The 27,178-nt window shown below is 40.1% G+C and overlaps 1 protein-coding gene across 3 annotated transcripts in view; it reads left to right on the forward strand.

Annotated features, from left to right (window-relative positions):
• The window catches only part of LIMS1 (LIM zinc finger domain containing 1), a 142,778-nt gene that overhangs the window by 52,895 nt on the left and 62,705 nt on the right, over positions 1–27,178 (forward strand). Inside the window, exon 2 of one of the 3 annotated variants that reach the window (XM_032842443.1) lies at positions 3,607–3,721. The exons of the other annotated variants lie outside the window; for them this stretch is intronic. The gene's annotated coding sequence lies outside the window, so the exon portion shown is untranslated. The remainder of the gene's footprint in view (positions 1–3,606; positions 3,722–27,178) is intronic. 3 annotated transcript variants of the gene reach the window in all.

Consider the following 27,178-nt stretch of genomic DNA (forward strand, 5'->3'; position numbering starts at 1 on the left):
GCTCAGTTTAAACTTTCATTAAGTTCCTTGTGTGTTTGGAAGGCATAGGCGCGAAGGGCATAAGATAAGTAGGAGCCCAGTTCTTGCCTTTACATGGGTTAGAAAAAGAAGCTATTATAATTGAGAGAGGCTCACGGGAGCCCTGATGAGGAGTCCCTGACGCAGACCAGAGAACAGGACTAGAGAAGGTTTGGAACAGGGTTTTTTGAAGATGTGATGCTTCACTTCTGTTGTACAAGGATATTAGAATCAGCAAAGGGAAGATGGGAGGATCTTCCAGGCTGAGGAGCCAGCATAAGCAGCAGCATCAAGATGAGGCCTGCATGGCAGGTATCACTGCTGGGTTGTATAAAGTGAGTGGCAGGGAGTATCCAGAGATGAGGATTGGCAGGCCAGAGAATGTAGGTTTTTTTTTGTTTTTTTTTTTTTAAGATATTATTTATTTATTTGACAGAGACACAGCAAGAGAGGGAACACAAGCAAGGGGAGTGTGAGAGGCTTCCTGCTGAGCAGGGAGCCTGATGCGGGACTTGATGCGTAGCTCAATTCCAGGATAGAGGATCATGGCCTGAGTCGAAGGTAGACGCTTAATGGCTGAGCCACCCAGAAGCCTCTTTTGCTTCTTTAAGAGGCCTACCTTTCTGCTCAGAGCCATTGTAGAGTTTAAGAGAGACCTCTGGTTCTTTAGATGAGTTGCTGGTTGGGTCTCCTGGATTTGGTTGAAGGTAGAGAACCTAGTTAAGAGGCTGCAGCCATAGACCAAGTGAGTAATCATGAGGCCTGGAACAGTAACAGCGCTGAAAATGAGAGTGATATGGGGCAGAGGGACAAATTTGAAAATCCATTAGAAGTTAAAATGAGCAGAAATAGATGTCTTGTAGGTAAGAAGGTAAGAAGGGTGACCAGGGAATTCCTAGCTTGGGTGACTGGTTTGATAATGTTGCCATACCTGAGAGAGGGCACATAAAAGGAAAGAACTGGCTGTGGGCAGCAGGGAGGGAATGACTGATATATTTAGTTATTTTGAGTTAGGACGTCCCCATGAAAGCAGCCAGCAGACAAATTGTTGCATGACTGTGAGTTCAAGAGCAAGGTCTGGCCAGTGTTGCTAACATGGAGGAAGTAGAGGACCCATGAGAAATGGTGAAGTCATCAGGGAGAATATGCATAATGAGACAGGCAGAGAGCCAGAGTTCGAATTAGAGACATTGCTGCACTAAAAGGCAGGCAGAGGAAGGAGATCCTGTAGAGGAGACAATAAAGGGATGATGAAAAAGACAAGAGTAATGGTGTAATGGCCTGGAGACCAAGGGCACTGATTTTTTTTAAGATTTTATTTATTTATTTCACAGAGAGACAGCAAGAGAGGGAACATAAGCAGGGGAGAGGTGGAGGGAGAAGCAGGCTTCCCGCTGAGCAGGGAGCCTGGTGGCATGGGGCTCAATCCCAGGACCTGGGATCATGACCTCAGTTGAAGACAGATGCTTAACGACTGAGTCACCCAGGCGCCCCCAAGGGTACTGATTTGAAAATTTCCAGGAAAACCTTGTTTATAAATGTTAAAAGTAAGATAAAGATTGAAAAATGTTTTCTGGGTTTGCTCTTGCCTAGAAAAATTTGTCCAAAGAGAGGAGGAGGGGATGAGATGGTAGCTAGAAGGACTTAAGATAGACTTCTGCTGGGGCGCCTGGGTGGCTCAGTGGGTTAAAGCCTCTGCCTTCGGCTCAGGTCTTGATCCCAGTGTTCTGGGATCGAGCCCCGCATCTGGCTCTCTGCTCAGCAGGGAGCCTGCTTCCCCCTTCTTTCTGCCTGCCTCTCTGCCTACTTGTGATCTCTGTCTGTCAAATAAATGAAAAAAATATTTAAAAAAAAAAAAAAAGATAGACTTCTGCTGATCTAAGCATGTGTGCCCCTTTGTCCATCACACCGCCCTATTTCCTTCACGGTGCATGGTGATCAGTAGAGCTGGGACACAAAGAAATGGCAGATGTTTGCCTCTTTTAGATTTTAATTGCAGTAACATAAGTTACTTTCTTGAAGAGAATTCCATATGCTGGGAATCTTGCTCAGAAGACTTCCGTTCTATTTTCCTTCTCCCAAGAGTGATGGTGGCTGCTTTCCAGGGTTTCTATCTGGTATAGTCCTGTCTCTGGTGGGAATTGGGGGTGGCTGCTTCTCACCCACAAACAGCTTTTGTATTTCCAGCTTCCTTCTACATCCCACTCACACACACCCCCCAAAAAAGTAAGTAAATCAGGACCAGAAGAGTCCTCTGGCTGGAATTGTACAGTGTTGAGTATTGTGTGTGAAGTCCAAACCTAGTTCTGATGGTGGGGCTTTAGAGTGAGCCATGAAACTGGAGCCTGTGAGATGCCCCCTGGGAGTGCTGCGCAGAACCCTGAAGTTGAGTTCACTCTGCCTGTTGCCTTAGGTGAGCTCTTTCACCTCTCCACACAGCAGACTGCTTCCCTGTGGAGTAGATGGCTTTTCAGGATGCCTTTCACTTCTGCCCTTCTGCTGACGGTCACCATCTCACAGTGCTGCCAGTACCCAGTCTCTAGTATTGGCTTAACAAGTGAAGGTGAGGTGTTGTCTTCTTGATTTTAAAGATTCACCTATAACTGAGAAATGCTGTTATCATTCTAAAATTGACTGCCTTATAATAAAGAAATTGCTTAAGGAACTTCCTTTTAGTATTCTCAGTGAGTCAGGGCAAGGAAGTCATCATTTATGGAAGCGGAAGGCTGTAATTAGTGTTCCTGAGTTCCTCCATCTCAGCCAAAGATTCTTTTATTATTCCTCAATGGAAACTTGGCACCCAGGAGTCCTGGGAGGTGACTCAATCGGGTGTGTGAGGTCTCATTAGCATTGGCTCTACTCCTTCCCTACACTGTTTGTCAAGGATATCTGGGACTGAAGGAGCTGCTTCCCCTGCTCAGTCTGCTGGAGTTTGGTCTGCCTGTCTCTAAACTTGGGCTGAGCCACCAGGAAGAGAAAATAAAGCCAGCCGCTCAACACTGAAGTGGTAAAACATTAGAGAAGAAGAAAAAGCTCTAATCATTCAAACATGTAGATACTTTTAAGATCCAAAAGGGTAGAGGCTATCTTTTTATGAAAGTTCCACCTCTTTCTGTGCTGATCAGTTTTTTTTTTCCCTAAATATTTTATGCACAGTACAAATGCTTTCAACAAGTTTATGGATGAATTTCTTAACTTAGTAAGGTACATAAAACAACTTAACAGGATATGAGTTATGACATTTACGGGTGTTGCCTTATTGCTTCAGAGCTTTGGGGTTATCGGGTAACACACCATGTCACATGATTTGTCTGAATGCAGGAAAAAAGCCCTCAACTTGGTTTCATTGGCTTAAATATAGCTCAAGGCAACAGACACAAGGTTAAGATGAGGAAGTACTATACAGTATAGGAAACAGGAGCTTTTAAAGATAATTCACTGATCTGGAACTGGTTGCCCAAGCCCTGATAAATGAGTGAAAACAAGAGCAGAAGTATCAGAAAGGAGATGCTTTATTCTTGAGGTGAGAGTAAGAGAGTCTGGAGGCACATCAGTTAAAGTGCTTGGAATATCGACTTGCTTTTGCAGAGTTGGGGCTGTGTGTACAAAGTTATTAAAGCAGGGGAGTAGAAGTTTGAGAGAAGACATTCATCGAAAAGATATTCGTATAAACTTGCATATCCAATAACAGGAACAATCTTGGGTAAGTTGTAGTAGCTTTTAGCCATACTAATTAAATTTTTCTTTTCACTGCTACAAAGTGTAATGGTTGTGGTTCTTAACTTCCTGCGGGTGCATATTTAATTACTGAGTATATGTAAAAGGGACTTCATGTTTTATTGGTTTCAAAGAGGGTGAGGAAGGGAGGCTATACCCTTCTATTTGCAGAGAAAACATTAATAACCTTGACCATAATACTTTATGGTCCTCCAGAGACATAGAGAATTTTTATAGTACTGCTTCTTGTCATTTTAGTACATTAAATACTTTTAACCCAAATTCTGTGTAGGATCTTAAAATAAACAATCCTATACTGTTTAACACTATGGTTAGTGAATATGTGGTGGGGAAGAGCCAACTATAACTATCTGAGACTTATTCATGAACCTGTATAAGTCTGTGTAAAACTAGCAGGCCATTTAAAAAGCAACCTTAATGCACCAAATCTACATTTGTAAGACATTTATTGAGAAGTGATTATTACCCCTAAAAGGATCTTGTGCCTTACACATGATCTGCCTTACACAATGAACTTCCTTAGACATTTAAAGGTATTTATGAAAACATTTCTCAGTCAATCTCCAGGAGTATTGTAATCTTGAGGGGAAGATAGCTGTGATATAGAATGGGGTGATGTATAAGGGACTTTCTTATTTTATATAGGTTATATATTTGTAGATATATGTTTTTTATATGGAAACACATAGTTGTAAAATATGGAATACTTATAACATTAGGAAAACAATTATTTTTTTTCAAGGACAAGAAAGAAAAAGTTAAAAAGAGGATGACCACTTTGCTTTGGTCTTAATAGAAAGGATACATACTTTAGTTTGCAACAACAAGGCACTGTGCATGGCTTATAAAATTTAAAAAAATGAATAAGATACTTTGGGTAAACATATACATAGTTGTGTAAAAAAAAAATTACATACAACTAACCAGGCATAATCAGACCAACATGAGTACTGTCAGGTTTTGGGGGATAACCAAAAGAAGTGACCTGTAATTCTCAGGGACAGCACCATTTAGCTGATTATTAAATTAGGCCTCAAAGAATGAATAAATTTCAACATTTAAAAATGATGGAAAAGGGGCGCCTGGGTGGCTCAGTGGGTTAAAGCCTCTGCCTTCAGCTCAGGTCATGATCTCAAGGTCCTGGGATCAAGCCCCGCATCGGGCTCTCTGCGCAGCGGGGAGCCTGCTTCCCCTTCTCTCTCTGTCTGCCTGCCTCTCTGCCTACTTGTGATCTCTGTCTGTCAAATAAATAAATAAAATCTTAAAAAAAAAAAAATGATGGAAAAGAGTGTTCTTCTAGCCACAGCTGGTGAAATCTTTTTTTTTTCTCCCCCACCGCTGGTGAAATCTTGAGCAAAGGTTTGCAGGTCAGTTTACTTCTCTGTTCAGAATCTTCCAGTGTCTTTCCACCTCACCTAGAATGGAACCTGGAGTCCTTATTCTGGTTTTCAAGGGCATACTTGATGTGTGCCCTGCCCTTGGTTCCTCTTTCTTTCAGATACCATGTCTTTCCCGCCCTTTCCCACTAGACTATAAGATCCACGAAGCAGGGGCTTTGTCTTTCATGTTCCCTCTTGTATCCCCAGTGCCTAGACCTCTGAGTGCTCGTAAATGAGTATAAAATGAATCCAAGAAATTCAAAGGCACCTAATGTGCTAGGATGTGAGATGTTTGTGGGGTAAGAGTGACAGGGAGGGACGCCTGGGTGGCTCAGTTGGTTAAGCAGCTGCCTTTGGCTCAGGTCATGATCCTGGAATCCTGGGATTGAGTGCCGGATCAGGCTCCCTGCTCAGCAGGGACTCTGCTTCTCCCTCTGATCCTCTCCCCTCTCATGCTCTCTCTCTCACTCTCTCTTTCTCTCAAATAAATAAAATCTATTAAAAATTTTTCTAAAAAGTGATAGGGAGTGCACATGGAGTACTGGTCCTGAATGCAATATAAAGCTTTGGGGTGATTTTGCAGGGAAGGGATATGGTAACATTGCAGTGTGGAGGATGGACTTGGAGAATTAGAGAGTGGAGATTGTTAAAACTGAATGGAATGTATCAGCAATTCCTTCACACAGTTGACCTTTGACTCATTTGCTCCATGCTAAGCACTGTGTTCAGTTCTGGGGATACAAAGATGACTGGGAAATAGTTCCAGTTGGTAGGAATAGATACGTGAACATCCTGCATTACAGGTCTCAAACAAGTGATGTGATGGGCACTTGAATCAGGGCTTCACCGGGGGTAGCAAGGAGTATTACGTCTCCTTGACTGTTTCTTGATGTCAGCAGCTCTAGGAGTTCCCAGAGAAAAAAATGAAGCTGTTAGGGCAACTTCAAAAAGTGTTTTTAGTCTTATGTATATATTTTTAATGCAGAGACCTTACCATGACTTTTAATTACATCTTACCTTAAAGTTCTTATCAATACATTGATTGGCCCATTCATTCTCAGAAGAAAGATGCATTATAGGAAGAGTGCCTCTTTAACTGCCTCTACCCAGTGTCTATAGTAGGTCAGATTTTACTCCAGGTAAGTGCTTCACTTTGGGGGCATAGTTTGCCAGTCTACAGAATGGAGATGATGTCCTACCGAGTGGCTAATTGAATTAAATGAGGTGATGTATAGGAAAGTACTATATACCAAAAATTTCTTCAGGTATATGGTGGTATTGTTGACGGTGAGGATAGGTACTTTCCCACCCCAGATGAGAGTTTGGTATAGGATATATAGAACATAGAAAAATTGAAAAATTGAATAATGAATTTTACCAAATATTCTGGGTAGAGGGGAGAGAAGAGGCAGATATTCTTTTAGCAATATATTTATGGGGCTTAAAAACTATGCAAAAGGAAGTTTTGCAGCCTGAGGAACTATTTGGATACCTGGTTCTTTGTATTCAGCCATTCATGATCTCTCTTGTCACTAATTTGACAGTTTCAGACCTGTAAGGAGAAGCTGCCTTTCTCGTTCACGTATTTATTCACTGAGTATGTTTATCCTTCAAACACTTTGGTATAGTTGAAAGACTGGGTCTTAGAGCTCCCAGATGTGGGTTCAAATCTTCCTTCTACCACTTGTATGATTTTTAAAAAAAAAAGATTTTATTTATTTATCTGATAGAGATCAGAAGTAGGCGGGGGGGGGGGGGGGGGGGGGGGAAGACTCCCCGCCGGCGGAGAGCCCGAGGTGGGGGGCCCTCCCCGGACCCTGAGATCATGACCTGAGCTGAAGGCGGGGGCCAACCCCCCTGGGCCCCCCAGGCGCCCCTGTATGATTTTTTTTTTTTTTTTAAGATTTTACTTATTTATTTGACAGAGAGGGCACAAGCTGGGGGAGCAGGGAGGAGAGAGAGAGGGAAAAGCAGACTCCCCGCTGAGCAGGGATTCCCCATGCAGACTTGATCCCAGGACCCCCAGATCATGAGCTGAGCCCAAGGCAGACGCTTAACCAATTCAACCACCCAGGGATCCCCACTTGTGTGATTCTTAATAAATTATAAAATATCTCAGTCACAAGATTCCTCATCTGTAAATGGCAATAATACTTAATCAGTAGTTAGTAATGATTAATTGACATGTACAAGGATCCTGGCTAGATATTTGGTGGGATTTAGGTGGTCAAGAAACATTCCTTCCTCTCTTGTTTTTTTGTTATAATAAAATACATATACCACAGAATATGCCATTTTAACCCTTTTTAAGTATAAAAATCAGTGACGTTAATTACATTCATGATGTTCTGCAACTATCGCCACGATCTGTTTTAAAAACTTTTCATCATCCCAAACACGTACTCTATATTCCATTAAGCATTAATTCCCCATTCTTTCTTCCTCAGCCATGATAACTTTTAATACACTTTCTGTTTTCATGAATTTGCCTCCTGTATATTTATATGTGGATTTATATAACATAAGACCTTCTGCGTCTGGCTTCTTTCACTTAGTATAATGTTTTTGAGGTTCACCCATATTGTAGCATGTGTCAGAACTTATTTCCTTTTTATAGATGAATATTATGGCATTCTATGGGTATACCACATTTTGTTTATCCATTCATCTGTGAAAGGACATTTGGGTTGTTCCCACCTTTCAGCTATTATGAATAATGCTGTTGTGAACAGAAGAGTACACATATATGTTTGAATCCCAGTTTTCAGTTCTTTGGGGTATCTGCCCAGAATTGGAATTGCTGAGCCATATGGTAATCCTATGTCTAACTTTTTGAGGGACCACCACACTGTTTCCTCTCTTTGTTTTTCATTTTACTGTGCATCATTCAGACATGTCTCCTTTAAGATCCAGAATTACTAGAGCTCAAGGTTGAAAGAAACCAAATTTTGTTGAGTATTTGATGATCTTCATGATTTTTCTCTTTCTAAACAAATGTGAACCTCTTTAAACTCTCCCATTGCCTGAATACCATTGATTGCAGAGATTTTCTTCTCTCTCTTTTGTTCTTTTCTTTCTTAAATCTGTTTCCCCTTCTCATGTTTTCTTTCCCTCACAGTTCTTTCCCTTTCCCCCTTTGATTCTGTCACCATCCCCCATCTTTTCTAAAGGGAGGAAATCTGTCAGGAGCTGGTCCTTCTTCTCCATCCCCCAGCCTCACTGGGACCTGGAGTTGTTAGAGGTGGGATAAGATCAAGAGGCTAGATCATATTGATGCATATACATAATAAACTTCTTTAAGCCAGACTTTCAGATGGATTGGTATTTATAATAAATAATGGGAAGTATTTGGGAAAAGTTGGGTAGAAAATAAGAAAATAGCATCATCCAAGAGAGGAATATTTTCAGGGTTGCCAGCTCAGCACACTATTAGCAACAGCTTGAAGGAAACCATAAGAGAATTTTTCACAGATGAATCAGCCAGAAATAAACCCAGACTGCCAAATCAGATGTGATTTCTTAGTCAAAGAAACTGCTTTTCATTCCCTGTAATCCTGATTGGCCTGGTCAGTCATTGAAAGTCAGTGTTCAGCTTGATTTTGCTTATATCTCAGACCATTATAAAGTCCTTCATTCATTGTGTATCTGATGAGACACTAGTGGGAAATAAAGGATGTATCCATGCATCTTAGGAGAATGGAGTGTACACACATGAAGTAGCTAAAATTAAAACTAAGCTACATTTAAATTTAGTCAGTAGCAATGAGCTATTGATAATGGTCCTTAAGAGAAAATGAGCCACAGCCAGAATTTTAACCTTAATTTTAATGATTTATTAACACATGGATCCATAGAGAGGTGGAGGGTAGAATATGGCAGGTAAATGGGCAATGGGAATAAATAGTGCAGGTGTGGGGAAGGGGATAGATTTTGCCTAGAAGACACCCCTCAGCCTTGCCTGGCAAGGGTGATTCTATGGCAGTAATTAGAGTGGAAAGGAAGGAAAAAGAATTGTGATCCAGACTTTCCATGAACCCCAAGATGACTGTATCAGCAACTCCATGGGCTTTCTAAGACCTTCAAAGAAAAGGGAAGTAACATTTACTGAGAAATACTCTTTGTGCTGGTAAATGCTAAAGGCTTTCCTTCTGTTTGTTAGTTCTTGAACCCGTGAGGGGGTTTTATTATGCCCACATTTGTAGATGAAGAATCTGTCCTGCAGGTGAAGAAATTTATCCTGGCTAATAGGAGACAAAGTCCAGGCTGCCACTGCCCCTTTTTTTCTGGGCTACATTTCTTTATTCCATAACGAGGCTTACTGTATTATCTAGAGTGGTGCCATCCAGTAAACACATAACATGAGCCATATCACATGTACAGTTTAAAATTTTCCAGTAGCCATGTACAAAAATAAACAGGTGAAATTAATTTTTTTAAAAGATCTTATTTATTTGAAAGAGAGAGCATGAATGAGTAGGGGAGAGGGGCAGAGGGAGAGGGAAAAGCAGGACCCTGGGATCCTAACCTGAGCCAAAGGCAGAAGATGATTAACTGACTGAGCCACCCAGGCATCCAGGTGAAAAATTAAATTTCATAATATATTTATCTCCATACACCAAACAGTTTCATGTCCAAACTATGTACATATCATGTAACATATTGAAACTATTGAGGTATTTTACATTTTGTGAGCTAAATCTTTGAAATCCAAGTCCATTTTACACTTATGGCACATCTTGATTTGGGCTAGCCACATTTCAAGTTGCTGCATGTAGATAGTGGCACCAAATTAGCATGGGTCCAAGAAAGGTATTGGGACTCATCCTAAAAAATTGAGGGTAGAGGCTCTGCCTTGAAGTCATTGGGAGGAAATAAGATGGGGCAAGAGAGCAGCTTCTCTTAGGAAAACTATAGAAGAAAAGCATACACGAAAAGCAGGACTGCTCTTTAAAAGCAAATAAAAACGGAGCAGAACGTTCAGAGTTGTCGAGTCACTCTGTTGTATACCTGAAACTAATGTAAACACTGCGTTTCAACTATGCTTAAATAAAAATTTAAAATTAAGAAAGTAAAGGAGGCCCCTGGGTGGCTCAGTCAGTTAAGCATCTGCCTTTGGCTCTGGTCATCTTGGGGTCCTGGGATCGAGTCCCACATCGGGCTCCCTGCTCAACTTGGAGTCTGCTTCTCCTTTGCCCTCTGCCACTCCCCCTGCTTGTGCGCTCTCTCTCTGTCAAATAAACAAATAAAGTCTTATCAAAAAATTTAAAACTTTAAAATTAAGAAAGTAAAGATGTAGGGTACCAGTCAGTGGAACATGTGACTCTTGATCTCTGGGTTGTAAGTTCAGGACCTACAATGGATATAGAGATTACATAAAAATAATATCTTAAAAAAAAAAAGAAGAAAGTAAGTCATTACCGTATCATGTAAGGCATATTACTGATTTAAGGGCCATTTATGGAGAGTGGTAAAGTCATACCAGTTTTTATCACCACCGCTAGTAACGACCACAGGAAAACTGTGGCATTAAGTGCTAGATACTGAACCATATTTAGTCAGGGGAATGACATGTCTTGGCAAATCTACTAATCATTAAGAATGGAACCACAGCTTTTAATGTATATATGCATGGTGTTGACAAAAGAATCAGTTCTTCCACATGCCTAATGCTTTTTTCAGATGGGAGCTATAATGTCTGCTTGAGGAAATAACCATGAACAAACTACCTTATATGGGAATTTTCACAGCCTTCAGCTCTACCCAGAGCAAGATAAATGATAGTTGCAGACTTCTATTGCAGCAAAACAGGAATTATTTTAAAATGTTCTTGGAATTTCCCCTTCATCCTCTTCCTGTGATTGTGCCACCTACTTTGTTGTCTATGTCCCACTTAACTTCTGTCACTTCTTTCAGTCTATTCTCACTATACTTGCACTCACTATACTTTTTCTTTTTGTCTTGTTTTGTTTCGGTAGTAAGCTGTGTACTAGGGTCCTGCTTTCTGGTCTCTTACCTCTGGGACTTTAATTCCATTCCTACACCCGAAAAATTATAAAAGGATGAATTCAAATCCTTCACAGTCATTCAGGGTCCCTCACTTTGCAGCTTGGAGCCTCATTTTTACATTAACATTGTTGTGCTACCATCTCCAGAACTCTATTTGTCTTGTAAAACTGAACTTTTTAACTTCACATTTCCCTCTGCCCCAAGCCCCAGGCACCCACCATTTTCCTTTCTGTCCCTATGGATTTGGAGATTTCAGATACCTCATAGGAAGTTTAATCATACAGTATTTGTCTGTGACTTGCTTTCTTCACTTAGTGTAATGTCCTTAAGGCTTATTCATGTTGGAGGCCTCAGAAGTCTTTTAAGACTGAATAATATTCTATTGTGTATATGTATCACATTTATCACATTTTGCTTATTCGTCAACAGACATTTGTGTTGCTTCTACCTTTGGGCTATCGTGAACAATGCTGCTGTGAACATGGGTGTACAGGTATCTCTTGGAGTCCCTGTTTTGAATTATTTTAGATACACTGAGAAATAGAATTGTGGGTCACATGGTAACTCTGCTTTTTATTTTTTGAGCATGGCTATACTGTTTTTCATAGTGCACCATTTTATATTGCCACCAACAGTGCAGAAGGTTTCCAATTGCTCCGTATCCCCAACATCTGTTATTTTCCCTTTTTTTTTGTTTTTAAGTAGTAGCCATCCTAACTTGTGTGAGGTAGTATCTCATTTTGATTTTGATTTGCATTTCTCTAATCACTAATGATATTGAACATCTTTTCACGTACTTATTGGCCATTTCTGTTCCTTCTTTGGAGAAAAGTCTATTCACATCTTTTGCCCATTTAAAAAAAACATCTGGTTGGGTTTTTGTTGTGGTTGAATTGTATGAGTTCTTTATAGATTCTGGATATTTACTCCTTATAAAATACATCATTGCAAATATTTTCTCCCATTCCATGAGTTGCTTTTTTAACTCTTTTGATTATGTTCTTTGATGCACAGAAGTTTTTAATGTTGAGGTAGTCCCAATTCTCTATTTTGACTTTTGTTGCCTCTTCCTTTGGTATCCTATCCAAGAAATCATTGCCAAATTCAATGTCATGAAGCTTTTCCCATATGTTTTCTTCTAGGAGTTTTATTTGATCCATTTGGAGTTAATTTCTGTATATGGTATGAGATAAGAGTTAAACTCCATTCTTTTGTGTGTGGATATATTTCCCATTTGGGGCGTGGGCAGCTCAGTCTGTTGAGCGTCCGACTCTTGTTAAGTCATGATCTCAGGGCCTGAGGATTGCGCCTTGCTTGAGAATCTTTACCTTTCCCTCTCCCAACTGCTCCTCCCCCGATTCGCAGTCTCTTTCTCTCTCTCTCTCTCAGATAAATAAATAAAAGCTTTTAAAAAAAGAAAATAAAAAATTAAATTTTCCCATTTGTTGAAAAGAATCCTTTTTCCATTGATTGGCTTGACACGCTTATCCAAAATCATTTAACTGTATTTGTGAGGGTTTATTTCTAGGCTCTCAGTTCTGTGCCCTTGGTCAGTGTTTCTGTCTTTATGCCAGTACCACACTGTTTTGATACTGGAATTTTGTGGTAAGTTTTGAAATCAGAATTGTGAGACCTCCAACTTTGTTTCTTTCAAGATTGATTTGGCTTTTTGGGGTCTTGGAATTTCATATGAATTTTAGGATGGATTTTTCTATTTCTGCAAAAACCTTATTGAGATTTTGAAAAGGATTAAAACGTCATTTTTTAATTCTGTAAAGCAAGGGTGATATTTTTACCCAGTGATTTAATTCAAGGCAAAAGTTTCTGCCTATAGAAATGTCAGATAAGGCCTGGAGGCTTGGAAATGGCCTTAGGCACCTATGGATGATAGGAGGCAAATGCTGGAATAGCTCCCTTGGAGCAAAGATTAGGAACAAGGAATGATTTCCTGACATGTACTTGCAGTAGTGCCTTAAAACTTGCTTAAAGAATCGTGTAGGGGATCGCTCTCTGCTGCAGACACATTAAGAGCTAATAACTCTTTTGACTTCCCTGTGACCCAGTAGTAGTATACTGAGTCACGCCTTTCAGTGACCAACATTGCTATAGTACTTTATTACCTTTTCCAGTTTGTTTCTAATTAATACCCTATTTAATTCATACAGAAAGATTGTGAGGTAAACAAGCATATGCTGTCTTTGATTTATAAGCAAAGAAAGTAAAGACTTTGCAGAAAACTTGTGGGTGGCCATGTAATAGCTAGAATGACAGAAAAGTCAGAGGGAGGCCTCAGGAGCCTGGTACAGCCTTTCTGTGGGGCAGTTGGGCACCATGGCGGCAGGGCAGGGATGTGATCACTCCTTATAGTGGTGGACGCTTTATGGGAGCCGTCTAGTGTAACCCACTGCCTTCTTTGACTCTCCCTGCCTGTCCTTATGGGCACACAAACGAGTGCGCTGAGTTGGGGGAACAGTGGTTGGGGAAAGGGATTTATGATGGGAAGGAGATCAATAGTTGGAAGGGGGAAAATGGCTAGAAATGAGGCCAGACAGACAGGTAAGTACATTGTAAAGGGTTATGTTGTTAGAAGGTGAGGGAGGGACAGTGAAGTGTCCTCCAAACTGAGAAGGCATTTTTTGAGACTTGAAGAGGAAGCAGGTGACTCCATAGTTTACAGAGTTTTATTCAGGGTAATTTGCTGCTGGCAGGGGGGGTGGGGGTGGTGGCAGGGGCTGCAGTGGTGAGGGGAATCTTGCAGAAGATAAGAAGATGACCCGTGGCAGCTGCACAGTTATTTTCCGTAAAGTCCAGACCTTAGTCCACAGATTTTATAGAGCAACGGGACATGCAGAAGTGCACTATAGTGAGATCAGAGGGTCTGCACACACTCCAGAGGGCTTGCATGCACCTAATCAACAGCTAACTTTTGATTAAATCTTACGGCACCACCTGTGCATTAGGAATGTTATCTCTGACACAGGCCAAAACAAGCCTCCCCCCACATCCTGGCCTTGGCAGACATTTCTGAGGTATGTTAATCTCCAAGGGACCTGAACACAGCCCCCAAAGAGGTCATCGATTGAACATGAACATGAAAGAGGTCCAAAGATGGGGTCAGTATTGTCAGCACTCCTACAGATGTCTCATGTGTTATGCCAAGGTCTTTGAACTATATCCCATATAAAATAGACATCTATAGAAATATTTTAAACTGATCCATAGTATGATCAGAGTTGCATTTAAAAAAATCTTTGCAGTGAGAGAAAGGAGAAATATTGATGATAATGGTGATATGTATTTTGTATTTAACATTTATTATGTGTCACTTGTCAACCTTAAAAATAAAATAGGCAGTTATTTTCCTAGCAAAATGAGTTTATTCAGGAATAGCAGAGGAATTGCAATTTGGGACAAGCAAACTATGGCAAACCACAGGTAAGTCCAAAGGGACAAAGAAGTTTGCTTTTATTAGGTGCTGGGGGAAATTGGGGAAGATTGCTATGAACAAAAGTTCACTGGAAAAGAACAAGAGTTTGAGGCCGGAAGTTTCTGGAGTGGGGAGAGATTGTCCCTCTTTTTCTTAAAAGCCAGAGATAAGATTCCTGTGAGAAAGGTGCTCTTTTTTTTTTTTTGTCAAGATGAGAATTAACCTTCCTTCGGGGCATCTGGATGGGTCAGTGGGTTAAAGCCTCTGCCTTCGGCTTGGGTGTGATCCTGGGATCCTGGGATCAAGCCGGGAGTTGGGCTCTCTGCTTGGCTCTCTGCTTGGCGGGGAGCCTGCTACCCCCTTTGTCTGCCTGCCACTCTGCTTACTTGTGATCTCTGTCAAAACAAAACAAAACAAAACAAAACAAAACAAAACAAAAACTACCTTCCTTCTTGCTGCAAGGTACACAGACAGTGGCAAGTGGTGCGTTGGTGAGAGCTCCCCCTTCAGGTCTTCCCAGCTCCATTTCCAGTGAGGTTTCCCTTACTCCTTCCATTAACCCATGTGTTTTTCATAGGAGCTGTATAGGGTATGGTTATAACCACTCCTTATTAGAAAAAAAAAAAGCTAGTAAGAACCGAAGCTGGGATCTGAATTCAAGGCTGGTTGACTCTGAACCCAGCCTCTTATAGAAGGGAGAGTGAGGATGGGTAACATCAATTGGGTATGCAGTATGGTATGGGGAGAGTGTTAGGCTCATAAATGTCAATGAAGAGAAAAATGGAGATGGCATTTCATAAATTAAGTGTACTGGTTTTAGTGACTTTGTTGGTGAGAAGGAAGTTGCTGAGAAAGACTTTGAGATTTTTAGCTTGGCAGCCAGATGACCAAGAATGCCTTTGATCAAGATAAAGGATGTAGTGGGCGCTGCTGTACAATATTCAGTTTCCCCACTACCCCCCCCCACCGGTGATAAATAGAACATAATGAAAGCATGCCATTTGTCTAATTTACTGTATCAGTAATGCTTGTATGCAATTATTTTTATGCAATGACATATTTCTATCTAATTAAGATTCCTTGTGATATAAATTTTAGGTTTCTTTCTCTTAACCTAAATATTCAGAAAAAAGACCTCTATTTCTCATAAAATTTGCTACTAAAGGTACTAAATTCCAAAGTACAAAATGAAGTGAAACTTAATACTAGGGCTAGTTCTTTTTACTGTGTTCTTTTTGCTAATTTACTTCTAGGTTTTGAAGTATGTGTCTTGGTCTTCATTTACCTCTTCAGGGAATTGCATCTGAAAGCTAGCCCTTTATATCTGTTTTTGCTAGTCTTGACTATTTACTGTCTCTAATGTTTCTTATGTTGATCCTTTTCTCTTAAACAGTTTATATCCAATAACTCTCATTATCATCTTCTTTTGAGTGTTTTTCCTAGCAAAGTATTTTATTTTAATTTTATTTATTTATTTATTTGACAGAGGGAGAGATAGTGAGAGAGGGAATACAAGCAGGGGGAGTGGGAGAGGGAGAAGCAGGCTTCCCTCTGAGCCGGGAGCACAGATGCCAGGCTCAATCCCATGACTTGAGCCAAGGGCAGCTACTTAACGACTGAGCCATCCAGGTACCCCGCAAATTTTTTTTTTAATTTTTATTTTTCCACCTTCATTGAGATATAAATGCCACTAGTTCTATTTTCAATTTTTTGAGGAATTTCCATACTGTTTTGCACAGTGGCTGCACCAGTTTACATTCCCAACAACAGTGCACGGGGGTTTCCTTTTCTCTCCACATCCTTGCTGACACTTAACTCTTACCTTTTTGATAATAACTGTTCCAGCAGGTATGAGGTGATATTTCCTTGTGGTTTTGATTTGCATTTCCATAGTGCTTAGTGATGCTGAGCACTTTTTCATGAACTTGTTGGCCATTTGTATATCTTTAGGCAATCTCTTCGTGGCCTCTGCCCATTTTTCAGTCAGGTTGCTTGTGTTTTGGCTATTGAGGTGTATGAATTCCTCATATATTTTAGATATTAATCCCTGTTGGATACATGGTTTGGAAATATTTTTTTCCAGTGTTAGGTTGCCTTTTCATTTTGTTGATTGCTTCTTAGGCTGTGCAGAAGCGCTTTAGTTTGATGTAGTCCCGCTTACTGATTTTTGGCTTTTGTCACTTGTGCTATTGCTGTGTTATCCAAAAAATCACTATGAAGACTGATGTCAAGTTACTTTTCCTCCAGGAGTTTTATAGTTTTAGATCTTACATGTAAGTCCTTAATCCATTTCAAGTTAATTTTTGTAAGTGGTGTAAGATAGGGGTCCAGTGTTACTCTTTTGTACCAGTATAATGTTTTATGTCTTCTGTTTTATTAAATATTACTTTGAAGTGGTAAGGTATTTTTAGTAATCATTATATAGTAAGTGGTGGCTATTCAGGCTTTCACATATGGGTGACATTCGTTTGATACTGTACCTGAAAATCAACAATGCCCCTTTTAAACCTACTTTCATTTTCTGAAAAGTGTGTGCATGTAATATCTTTAGGAGCCACATGATGGCAGAAACAGTGTTTTGAAACTTGTGGACTTACAGACATGCTCTGAGTGTCTGCTCTGTATCTTCATCCTTCTTTTATTAAAAAAAAAAGGACAAAAAGAAGAAAGTATAGAATTTAGTAGAAGATGCCTTGAAATAACTATCATGTATCTTAAGAAAGAAAACATTACAAATAGAGTTGAAATTTCTTGGTACACTTTCCTGTTCCAGTTATCCCCCACCTCTACTTTTCCTCCGTTAGGAAACTCTTTTCCTAAATTTGTATTACTTCTCTATATATCTTTCTATTTTCGTTACACATTTATGTATTCTTAACAGTGCATGAGATTGTCTTTTATTTTAGATTTTATATAGTGTATACGATTTGTGTTACTGTGAACCTTTGGATTTTCACTTAACATTTTTTAGAGTTATTCATGTGGATTTATGTCGTTCTAGTGAATGAATGACTTTTCTTCTTTTCTAGTGTTCCATTGAAGAGATCACAATTTTTTACATCTTTTTTTCTTAAGGATAGACATTTAGAGAGACAGTAGGAGTAGAGTGATTATAGACTGGGGAGCTGGGGACCAGGTATACCCTTTCGGATCCCATTGCTGTCACTTATTAAGTACAGAGCTCGGTTTCTACTTCTGCAAAATGGGGGTAGCACTTGTTTCACAGGGTGTTGTGACCATTAAATGAAATAGTATATAGAGCATTAACACCACAAGTATTATTATTATCACCACTACAATAAGATAACAGTAATGTAGAACGAGCATTATTTTGTGCCATTTATTAAATTCTATTGAAACTGGAAGTCATCTGAAAGAAGAGGGAGAATAGTGAAAATGTGGACTTGTAGACGGTTGAGGTGGCTTCTGTCAGATGACTTCTGCTTCCTCTAAAGCAAGCGAGGTTATCCACAAGAGTGATGGGAAAAGAGGGTGGGTGGATGTTTTGAGAATGCTCCGGGTTTGAAGTGGCCTTGTTGGGCCATGATCTGGCTGTGCTTGCAAAAGAATTTCCTGTTTAGGTGTATATGCTTTTCTTGTTTGTTTTGTTTTTTCTCAGCAACTTTTCACCTGACAAATCCCGAAAGCTCAGCCACCACTCTGGAGTTTCTCTTTCCCTCCTTCCATGGCACATCTTGCTACCTAGATTGTATTCCACAGCTGGTTGTCTCCAGGCCTGTAACCCTCTCCACCCTGGATCCAAACCATTTATTCCCTTTTATCACGTTTCACATAAATTTCCTGGCCTGGCATTGACAGATCTTTAAAATATGACTCTGACTGCCTTGATGCCTTATCTCCCACATCCTTCTGCTCCCACTGTGTTTCCACAGAATGAGGTTACCCACTTTTCTGTGCCTTTGTTCTAGTTCTTTTTTCTCTACCTAGAATATTATCTTCTCCTCTCTTCCCGTGTCCTTCTTTTGAAATTTAACATATCCTTTACTGTATTTTTTTTAAAGATTTTATTTATTCATTTGACAGACAGAGATCACAAGTAGGCAGAGAGGCAGGCAGAGAGAGAGAGGAGGAAGCAGGCTCCCCGCGGAGCAGAGAGCCCAATGTGGGGCTCGATCCCAGGACCTGAGCCGAAGGCAGAGGCTTTAACCCACTGAGCCACCCAGGCGCCCCTCCTTTACTGTATTTTGTGTGATGGAGTTATTTAAACATCCCTCAGATGTAAAATCATCAGATACCTCATTACAAAAAGCACCCAGTAAACCTAGGAATCCTGCCCCAGACTTTCTATTGTCTAGTCATTGCATTTGGGGACTGTATACTGCTGTCAGGGTACTGTGTTCTGATATCAAGGTAGTCATGCTTGCTTTCATTCTCATTGGTTGAATTTTGTTTTAAGTTAGATTAATTCTATTATGAAAATTTTCTAATATAAAATTGGAGGAAATGACTCTCCATATACTCATTATCCTGATTTACTTACTGTATTACTGTATTTGCTTCATATATTCTTGTCTCTCTCTTTAAATTGAGATGTAATTGACATACAGGTGTACAACATAATGATTTGATATTTCTGTATTGTGAAATGATTATCACAATAAGTCTAAACATCTGATAGTTACAGAATTTTTTTCTTGTAATGAGGACATTTAAGATCTACTTTTAGCAACTTTCAGATACACAGTACAGTATTATGAACCATAGTCACCGCACTGTATGTTATATCTCCATGACTTATTTGTCTTATGACTGGAAGTTTACATTTTTACCACCTTCATTAATTTTGCCTACCCCTCTAACTCCTACCTCTGACAACTCACAATCTGTTCTCTGTCTCTCTGAGTCTTTTTTTTTTTTAGACTCCACATATAAGTGAGATCACACAGTGGTTGTCTTTCTTTGACTTATTTCACTTAGCATAATGCCCTCAAGGTCCTTCCATGTTGCTGCAAATGGCAAAATTTCATTCGTTTTTGTGCCTGAGTAGTAGTCCACTGTGTAATATTCCATTGTGTGAGAATGCATGCATACATACATGTATGTGTGTGTGTTTATATATACACACACACACATATATATATATATATATATATCACATTTTTTAAAAAGAGTTTTTCTATTGATTTGAGAGAGAGATCAGAGGAAGGGGCAGAGGGAGAGGGAGAGGCAAACTCGCTGTTGAGCAGGGAGCCTGATGCGGGGCTCAATCTCAAGACCCTGGAATCACAACCCAAGCTGAAGGCAGATGCTTAACTGACTGAACCACCTAGGCACCCCTATATGTCACATTTTCTTTATCCATTCTTCCATCAGTGAACACTTAGGTTGGCTCCATGTCTTGACTATTGTAAATAATGGTGCAGTGAACATGGGGGTGCAATATATTCTCAAGTTAGTGTTTGTATTTCTTTCAGATAAGTACCCAGAAGCGGAAATGCTGGATCATGTGGTATTTGTCTTTAACTTTTTGAGGAATTTCCATATTTTTTTCCACAGTGACTGCACCAGCTTACGTTCCCACCAAGAGCGCACAAGGGTTCCCTTTTCTCCGCATCCTCGCCAGCACTTGTTACTTCTTGTCTTGTTAATAGCCATTCTAAGTGGTGTGATGTAATATTTCACTGTGGTTTTGATTTTCATTTCCCTGATGATGAGTGATATTAAGCACTCTTGGACCAACTGTATGTCTTCTTTGCAAAAATGTCTAGATCCTCCACCTGTTTTTTAATCGGTTGGTTTTTTTGTTTGTTTGTTTATTTGTTTGTTTGCTATTTAGTTGTATGAGTTCTTTGTATATTTTGGATATTAACTTCATCATATATATGGTTTCCAAATATTTTCTCCCATTTGGTAGGTTGCCCTTTCATTTTGTTGATGGTTTTCTTTGCTGTGCAGAAGCTTTTTAGTTTGATGTAGTCCCATGTGTTTATTTTTGCTTCCCATGCCTTTGCCTTTGGATTCAAATTAAAAAAAAACTCATTGTGAAGATGATGTGAGGGAGCTTACTGCCTATGTATACTTCTAAGAGTTTCATGGTTTTGGGTCTATGTTTAAGTCTTTTTTTTTTTTTTAAGATTTTTATTTATTTGACAGACACAGCGAGAGAGGTAATACAAGAAGGGGGAGTAGGAGAGGGAGAAGCAAGCTTCCCGCTGAGCAGGAAGCCCAGTGCGGGGCTCTATCCCAGGACCCTTGGATCATGACCTGAGCTGAAGGCAGATGCTTAATGATTGAGCCACCCAGACATCCCTAAGTCTTTAATCCATCTTAGTTAGTGCTCATGTGTGGTTTAAGAGAGTGGTCCAGTGCCATTCTTTGCATGTAACTGTTCAGTTTTCCCAGCACCATTTATAAAGGAGACTGTCCTTTCTCTATTGTATGTTCTTGGCTCCTTTGTTAAAAATTAACTGACCATAGGGGCACCTGGGTGGTTCAGTCAGTTAAGCGTCTGCCTTCAGCTCAGGTCATGATCCCAGCGTCCTGGGATTGAGTCCTACATTGGGCTTCCTGCTCAGCGGGGAGTCTGCTTCTCCCTTCCTCTCTGCCCCTTTATCTACTCATGCTCTCTGTCTCGTTCTCTCTCAAATAAATAAGTAAAATCTTTTTAAAAGTTTAATTAACTGACCATAAATTCACGGGTTTATTTCCGGGCTTTCTGTTCTGTTCCATTGAACTATGTGTGTGTTTTATGCTAATACCATACTGTTTTGATTACTGTAGCTTTGTAATGTAGTTTGAAATCAGCTTTATTCTTCTTTCTTAAGACTGTTTTGGCTATTGGGACCTTTTTTTCCCCTCTTAATTTACTGAAGTATCTAAAAGCAAATCCCAGACATTAGGTCATTTCATCCCATTATACTTCAGAATTATTCTCTGATAATGTGGACATTTTCTTATATAAACATATTATTATCACATCTAACCAAATGAGTGATAATTCCTTGGCATCATCCAATACCCAATCCCTGGTCAAATTTTTCACCTATCCTAAGAATATTCCTTTGCAGTTGGCCTTTATGAACCAAGATCTAAACAAAGGCCATACTTTAATAATACATTTGATTGTTACATCTCTTAAATCTCTTTCAATTTGGAGGAAAACTCCTTCCCCATTTGTCTCTCCTATAATTACTTTTTGGAGATACAAGCTCTCTTGTCATGTTGAATTATAGTTTTGAATCTTTCAAATAAACTTTTGTTTTAGAATAATGTTAGATTTATGAGAAAAGTTGCAAAGATAGTTCAGAGCATCCTTCTATTCCCCTCACCCTGTTTCCTCTTTTGTTAACATCTTACGTTACCTTAATAGCATCCAGACTAGGATACTACATTTCATTTAGCCTTGGTTGAATTTTAAAATAATTTCTGATCATAAGGTGTCTTCTGTTGAGAAAAATAGCCCTTTTCTGGCTAGGAGGCAGTACCCTGTAATGGTTAAAAGCGTGATTAAAACCAAGTATAAGGTTTCAAATTCTTAATCACGTAAAAACTTTGTGATCTTAGATTACTTGTATTGCTACATCAGTTTCATCATCTTTAAAATGGAAATAATAATACTTTATTTGATCATTGCAGAAAGTAAATTTGATAAATGCATGCAGAGTGCTCAAAGAGTTCCTGGCACATGGAAAGAACTCAGTAAATGTAGCTCTTGACAAAGGTAGTATTTCCTAAATCATAGTGAATGTCAGCGAAGACACTGGCTCCCATGGCAAGGGGTGGGGGACCATTTGCTTAGAATGAGTTCCTTTGCTTTGGTTCTGTGACAGGGATCTCATTCAGTTTTAAGTATTTCACCTCTATCTTGAGAATTTTTATTCAGTAAAACATATTTCTCTAGTATGTGTAGATCAATCAAATATGGGCTTCAGGAGTTACTTTTTTTACCTTGACAGGCATTTCTTAAGATCATGATCAGGGAATGAAACTGCATACTTTTTTCTCCTCAATTAGTCTCACATAGTGGTTAGTTTGTGTTTTAGAATCACCTCCTTTATAAAGTGGCTGTTTATATGGCTTAACCTGTAACATTTGTTTGTGATATAAAGTGCTCTTAGAGGAATTGAAATGGGTTTGGTCACATTCTCAGTGCCTCTTCCTGCACCCACACCCTCCTAACATCTCTGTTTTGTCTCGGTTGCTTCCAGAGCCTCCCCTGTTGCTGTGTAACAGTGTGCATGGTTTCAGCAGAGTTGTTCTGATAGAGGAAACCTGTTTTCATTAGAATCTTTGCCCTTTTTTTCCAGAACTCTTGGAAACATTGAGTCATCACATGAACTCTGCAAGGAAATAAGGCAGCATTGGTAACTTTGACCTGCAGAACTGTAAAGAATCCTGGAATTCAGTTAAATAGAAGATTACCAATTTGACTCCTTTCTTTCATTGGCCTTTGCTTCCAGACTGGTAGGAGAAAATTAGCCAAGGAGGAAAATGTGTATTAGTGGGGTTTGTACAGGGGTATACCACAGGTCTCCTTCCAAACCCATAGACTGCCCATTCACGATATTCATCTAGAGCATAACTAGACAACTTTTCATTTTCAGGGACGGAAAGTGTGGGCTTGCTGTGGTGAGCTTGGCAGTCTCTCATCTGTGTTTACAGTCTGGGACTTGTCCTCAGGGCTTCTGTGCCTGTCATTGTTCCAGAAGCTTCCTGGGTTAGGTTTGTCAGTGTTGAGAGGCAGTTCTAATTCAGAGTAGACCTTTTGTTTTTCTGTGGGGGGAGTGTTTGGGGTCCCAGAGACAGTGTAGTCGATGGCTAAAACAGGAACATCTGAATCAGGTAGACCTGACTTGGGATCCATACTATCTCCCTTATTGCTTATGTTGTTTGGTCAAGACATTCAACTGTTTTAGCACTTAGTTACTTCACCTGCAAAATGGGAAAAATAATGATACACACCTCATAGGATCAAGAAAAAAATTAAATTAGATGGCATGCATAGTATGTTTGGTAGGCACTCAGAACCCTGCTGTTGTTAGTAGTGACCGACTGTATTAGAGAGTCAGGAGACTTTGAACTTTGTAGTCAGGGAGGTGAACATTTTTGTGTCCCAGCTTTTTCTTTTGTAAACACTCTTTTAAAACTATTTTATTAGATTCAGAGTAGGTTTAAAATGCCTGCCAGTGGGCAAGTTTGAAGGAACATGAAGTACAGCTTATGCTCTATTTCACCAGGTTGCTGGTGGTGTTGTGGTTGCTATGTCACTAACAGAATGTGGGGAAATGTTAACAGCTTCAGTGCTTACTGCCTCTCCTGCCCCTGTGTCTAGTCTATAGCCCCTGCATCTCTATTACGTCCAAAATTCCTCTCATACCACTGTAGCTCTGGCTGTTATTTGTTTCCTGGACTGCCTCTGTGCTCATACCCACTTGCCCCTTAAAATCCACCCTCCCCAGATGCCACTGTGAGAGGAATCTTTGTGGAACAAATTTGATAGTGTCAGTCTCTTGTTTAACAGTACAGTGGTTTCCCGTTGTTCTAAGGTTAAAAAATGTGAGGCTCTTTGAAACACGCCACTGCCTGTCTCTCATCTCACCTGCCAGTGCTTCCCCTTAGCCACACAGTCAGATTTCCTTTCCTCTTGCCCCCCTGGGTCTTTGTACCAACTGGCCCTGCTTCCACAAATGCTCCCTGCACCCTTTAGCCTTTAGTGACTTCTCATCTTTTGGGTTTTTGGGGTATCAGATCTAATGTTTCTGTTTCAGGAAACTTTCCTTTTCATCCCTTCTCTGCTCCTTGTTGTAAGCATTCTCATGGCAGCCTGTTCTATCATTTGACATGTTTTTTAATATATTTGTGTGATTACATGGTTAGTATTAGTACCACCGATAGACTACAAGCTCCTCAAGGACACTGGGTCCCTAGTGCTTAGAGCAGAACTTGCCACATGTTAGGTGCTCGCTAAACACGTATGAATGTAATGATTGGCATGGGGAGGTCACAGCACACTCTTCTGTACCCTATCAGGCCTATGTAATGTTGTCTGTCCCCCTTCCCTTTCTCATGAGAACCTCATCTGGACCCTCATCTTATACTTGGGCAAGGAGACCCTCTGCACGACTTTTCGTTTTCCTCATACCATCTTGAAAGCTGTGGTCCTGCCGTAGAAGGTCCACTGCTCTGCCAGTCTCATTGCCCCTTTGACATATCTGTCAGTCACATGGGAGGATGTTTCCTCCACCTGGAGTGCCCTCCACTTCCCTCTCCCCAGATCCTTTCCTGTACAGTGCCCACTCAAATCCAACCTGCTTTAGGGGATGCATCAGTATTTGATTATATATACTGACATTGATGAGGTGTCATTTCTTCCTGATTTGATTACAAATCCCTTGGAATATGGAATAGTATATCTTTATTTAATTTTTTGTTTTCTTATTTTAAGCCTTTTAAATTTTGATTCCTTATTACAGAACTATATTTGTCCATTTTGGAAAACTTAGAAAATAACACATAATCCATAAGAAAAAATAATTTTGAATCTTCTTAAATCCTACCCACCAGAGATATTTTGGTGTATACTCTTCCAGATGTGGTATGTGTGGATGTGTAGATGTGCACACGTACATGGTGTATACATATGTGATCTTTTCACATAAAATGCAAACAGTGTACAGTATCCTGTAATCTTTGTTTCACACAGCACTATATCATGAATACGTTTTTGTGCCAAATAATTGCCACCAATCACTCTAGAATATAAAACTATACAGGAAATATTGTCCTTATTGAAATAATTATATCTTTAGAGCTTTCTTAAAAATCCTGTTTTCTGAGTTAGGGAGAGAAAAAAAACAGTAAGTGAAGGGATGATGCTGACATTAGAAATGAGGTAACACAGGGGCGCCCGGGTGGCTCAGTGGGTTAAAGCCTCTGCCTTCGGCTCGGGTCATGATCCCGGGGTCCTGGGATCGAGCCCCGCATCGAGCCCCGCATCGGGCTCTCTGCTCAGTGGGGAGCCTGCTTCCTCCTCTTTCTCTGCCTGCCTCTCTGCCTACTTGTGTTCTCTCTCTGTCAAATAAATAAATAAAATCTTTTAAAAAAAAAAAAGAAATGAGGTAACACAAAATTTTTTTCTTAATGTTGTTGCCTTTAAGGAGAGGCCTCATACAGAACCTGGAAATATATTTTTTTTTTAAAGATTTTATTTATTTGACACAGAGAGAGAGAGATCACAAGTAGGCAGAGAGGCAGGCAGAGAGAGAGGGGAGGAAGCAGGCTCACCGCGGAGCAGAGAGCCCGACGCGGGGCTCAATCCCAGGACCCTGGGATCATGACCTGAGCCGAAGGCAGAGGCTTTAACCCACTGAGCCACCCAGGCGCCCCCAGAGGTTTGATGTTTAACTAGATTTCTTTACCCTCTCATGCCTGAAGGAATACTTGGACCAAGTTCACTAAAAACTGGACTATGTCATAAGCATACACTTATCATAAACACTGAGTCATGTATACAATTGTGGAGTCATTATATTGTACACTCAAAACTAATTATACTTCACCTTAAATAAAACTGGACTCTGTCAGGTATATGTAAAAATCTAGGCTAATTTTTTAAAATTTTTATCCCAAACAAAGTTATTTATACAGTGGGAGATACTATTCAGCTCTACAAATAGGAAGAACTTCCGAGTTTCTACAGTCTCACCAACAAAGTAAATTTTTGCAAAACCATGGAATAGATGTACCTTTTAAAAATCTCATTTAGGGGATGACTGGTGGCTCAGTTGTTTGAGAATCTGCCTTCAGCTCAGGTCATGATCCTGGGGTCCTTGTTTCGGGCTCCCTGCTCAGCTGGGAGCCAGCTTCTCCCTCTCCCTCTGCCTGTCCACACTGCTCATGCACTCTCAATCTCTCTTTCTCCAATAAATAAATAAAATGGTTTGTTGTTGTTTTTTTTTAAATCTCATTTAGGTAATGTTGAGTGTTAAGTGCAAAAAAAAGTTTCAGAAATGTAGAGCTTGAATCTCACAAGTAGTGTTGTAAAGTGATTAGGCTCTCAAAGTCAGTTGGTTGAACCACTAAACCAAAGAACTTACTTAACTAATGTCTACCGTGTATGTATGTGGCCTTATAGACATGGTTGTAAATTAGATATGTTGCTTTCCTTGCAGACATATTATCCTAAGGGGAGAGGTAGGTAGAGAAACAACCTCTCACAAGGCGATATGATTATGATGACAGAAGGAAGCAAGCACAGCTGTGGGGGAAAGGCATTCTGGGAGCAACAGAAAGGGAACTGTGGGTGCTTAGGGTCTAGAAATGCTTCTTTTAAGAGATGAGTCTCAGTGGGATGGTTAGGAGCTGGTCCATCTTCTAGTCCTATGAAGCTACGTGTGGAAAGGCCAGGAGGTGAGAGGAAGTGAAGTCAGTCGTGGGAACCACCTAGAGTTAAGTGCTGGTGTGAGGAGGGTGCAGGCTCAGCAGGGTTCTGTTGGTGACTCATGGCAGTGAGCCACTGGAGAGTTTTTTAGCAGCATCAATACATGATCAGTTTATTTTAAAAGAGCACTTTGAAATTTGGAGGATAGATTGGAAGAGGGTAAGCTCAGGGGCAGAAAGATTGGTTAGGAGAAGTGAAGGGGAAACAAAG

Source organism: Lontra canadensis, unplaced genomic scaffold (genome assembly GCF_010015895.1).
Source record: "Lontra canadensis isolate GAN:19392208 unplaced genomic scaffold, GSC_riverotter_1.0 scaffold130, whole genome shotgun sequence".
Taxonomy (NCBI): domain Eukaryota; kingdom Metazoa; phylum Chordata; class Mammalia; order Carnivora; family Mustelidae; genus Lontra; species Lontra canadensis.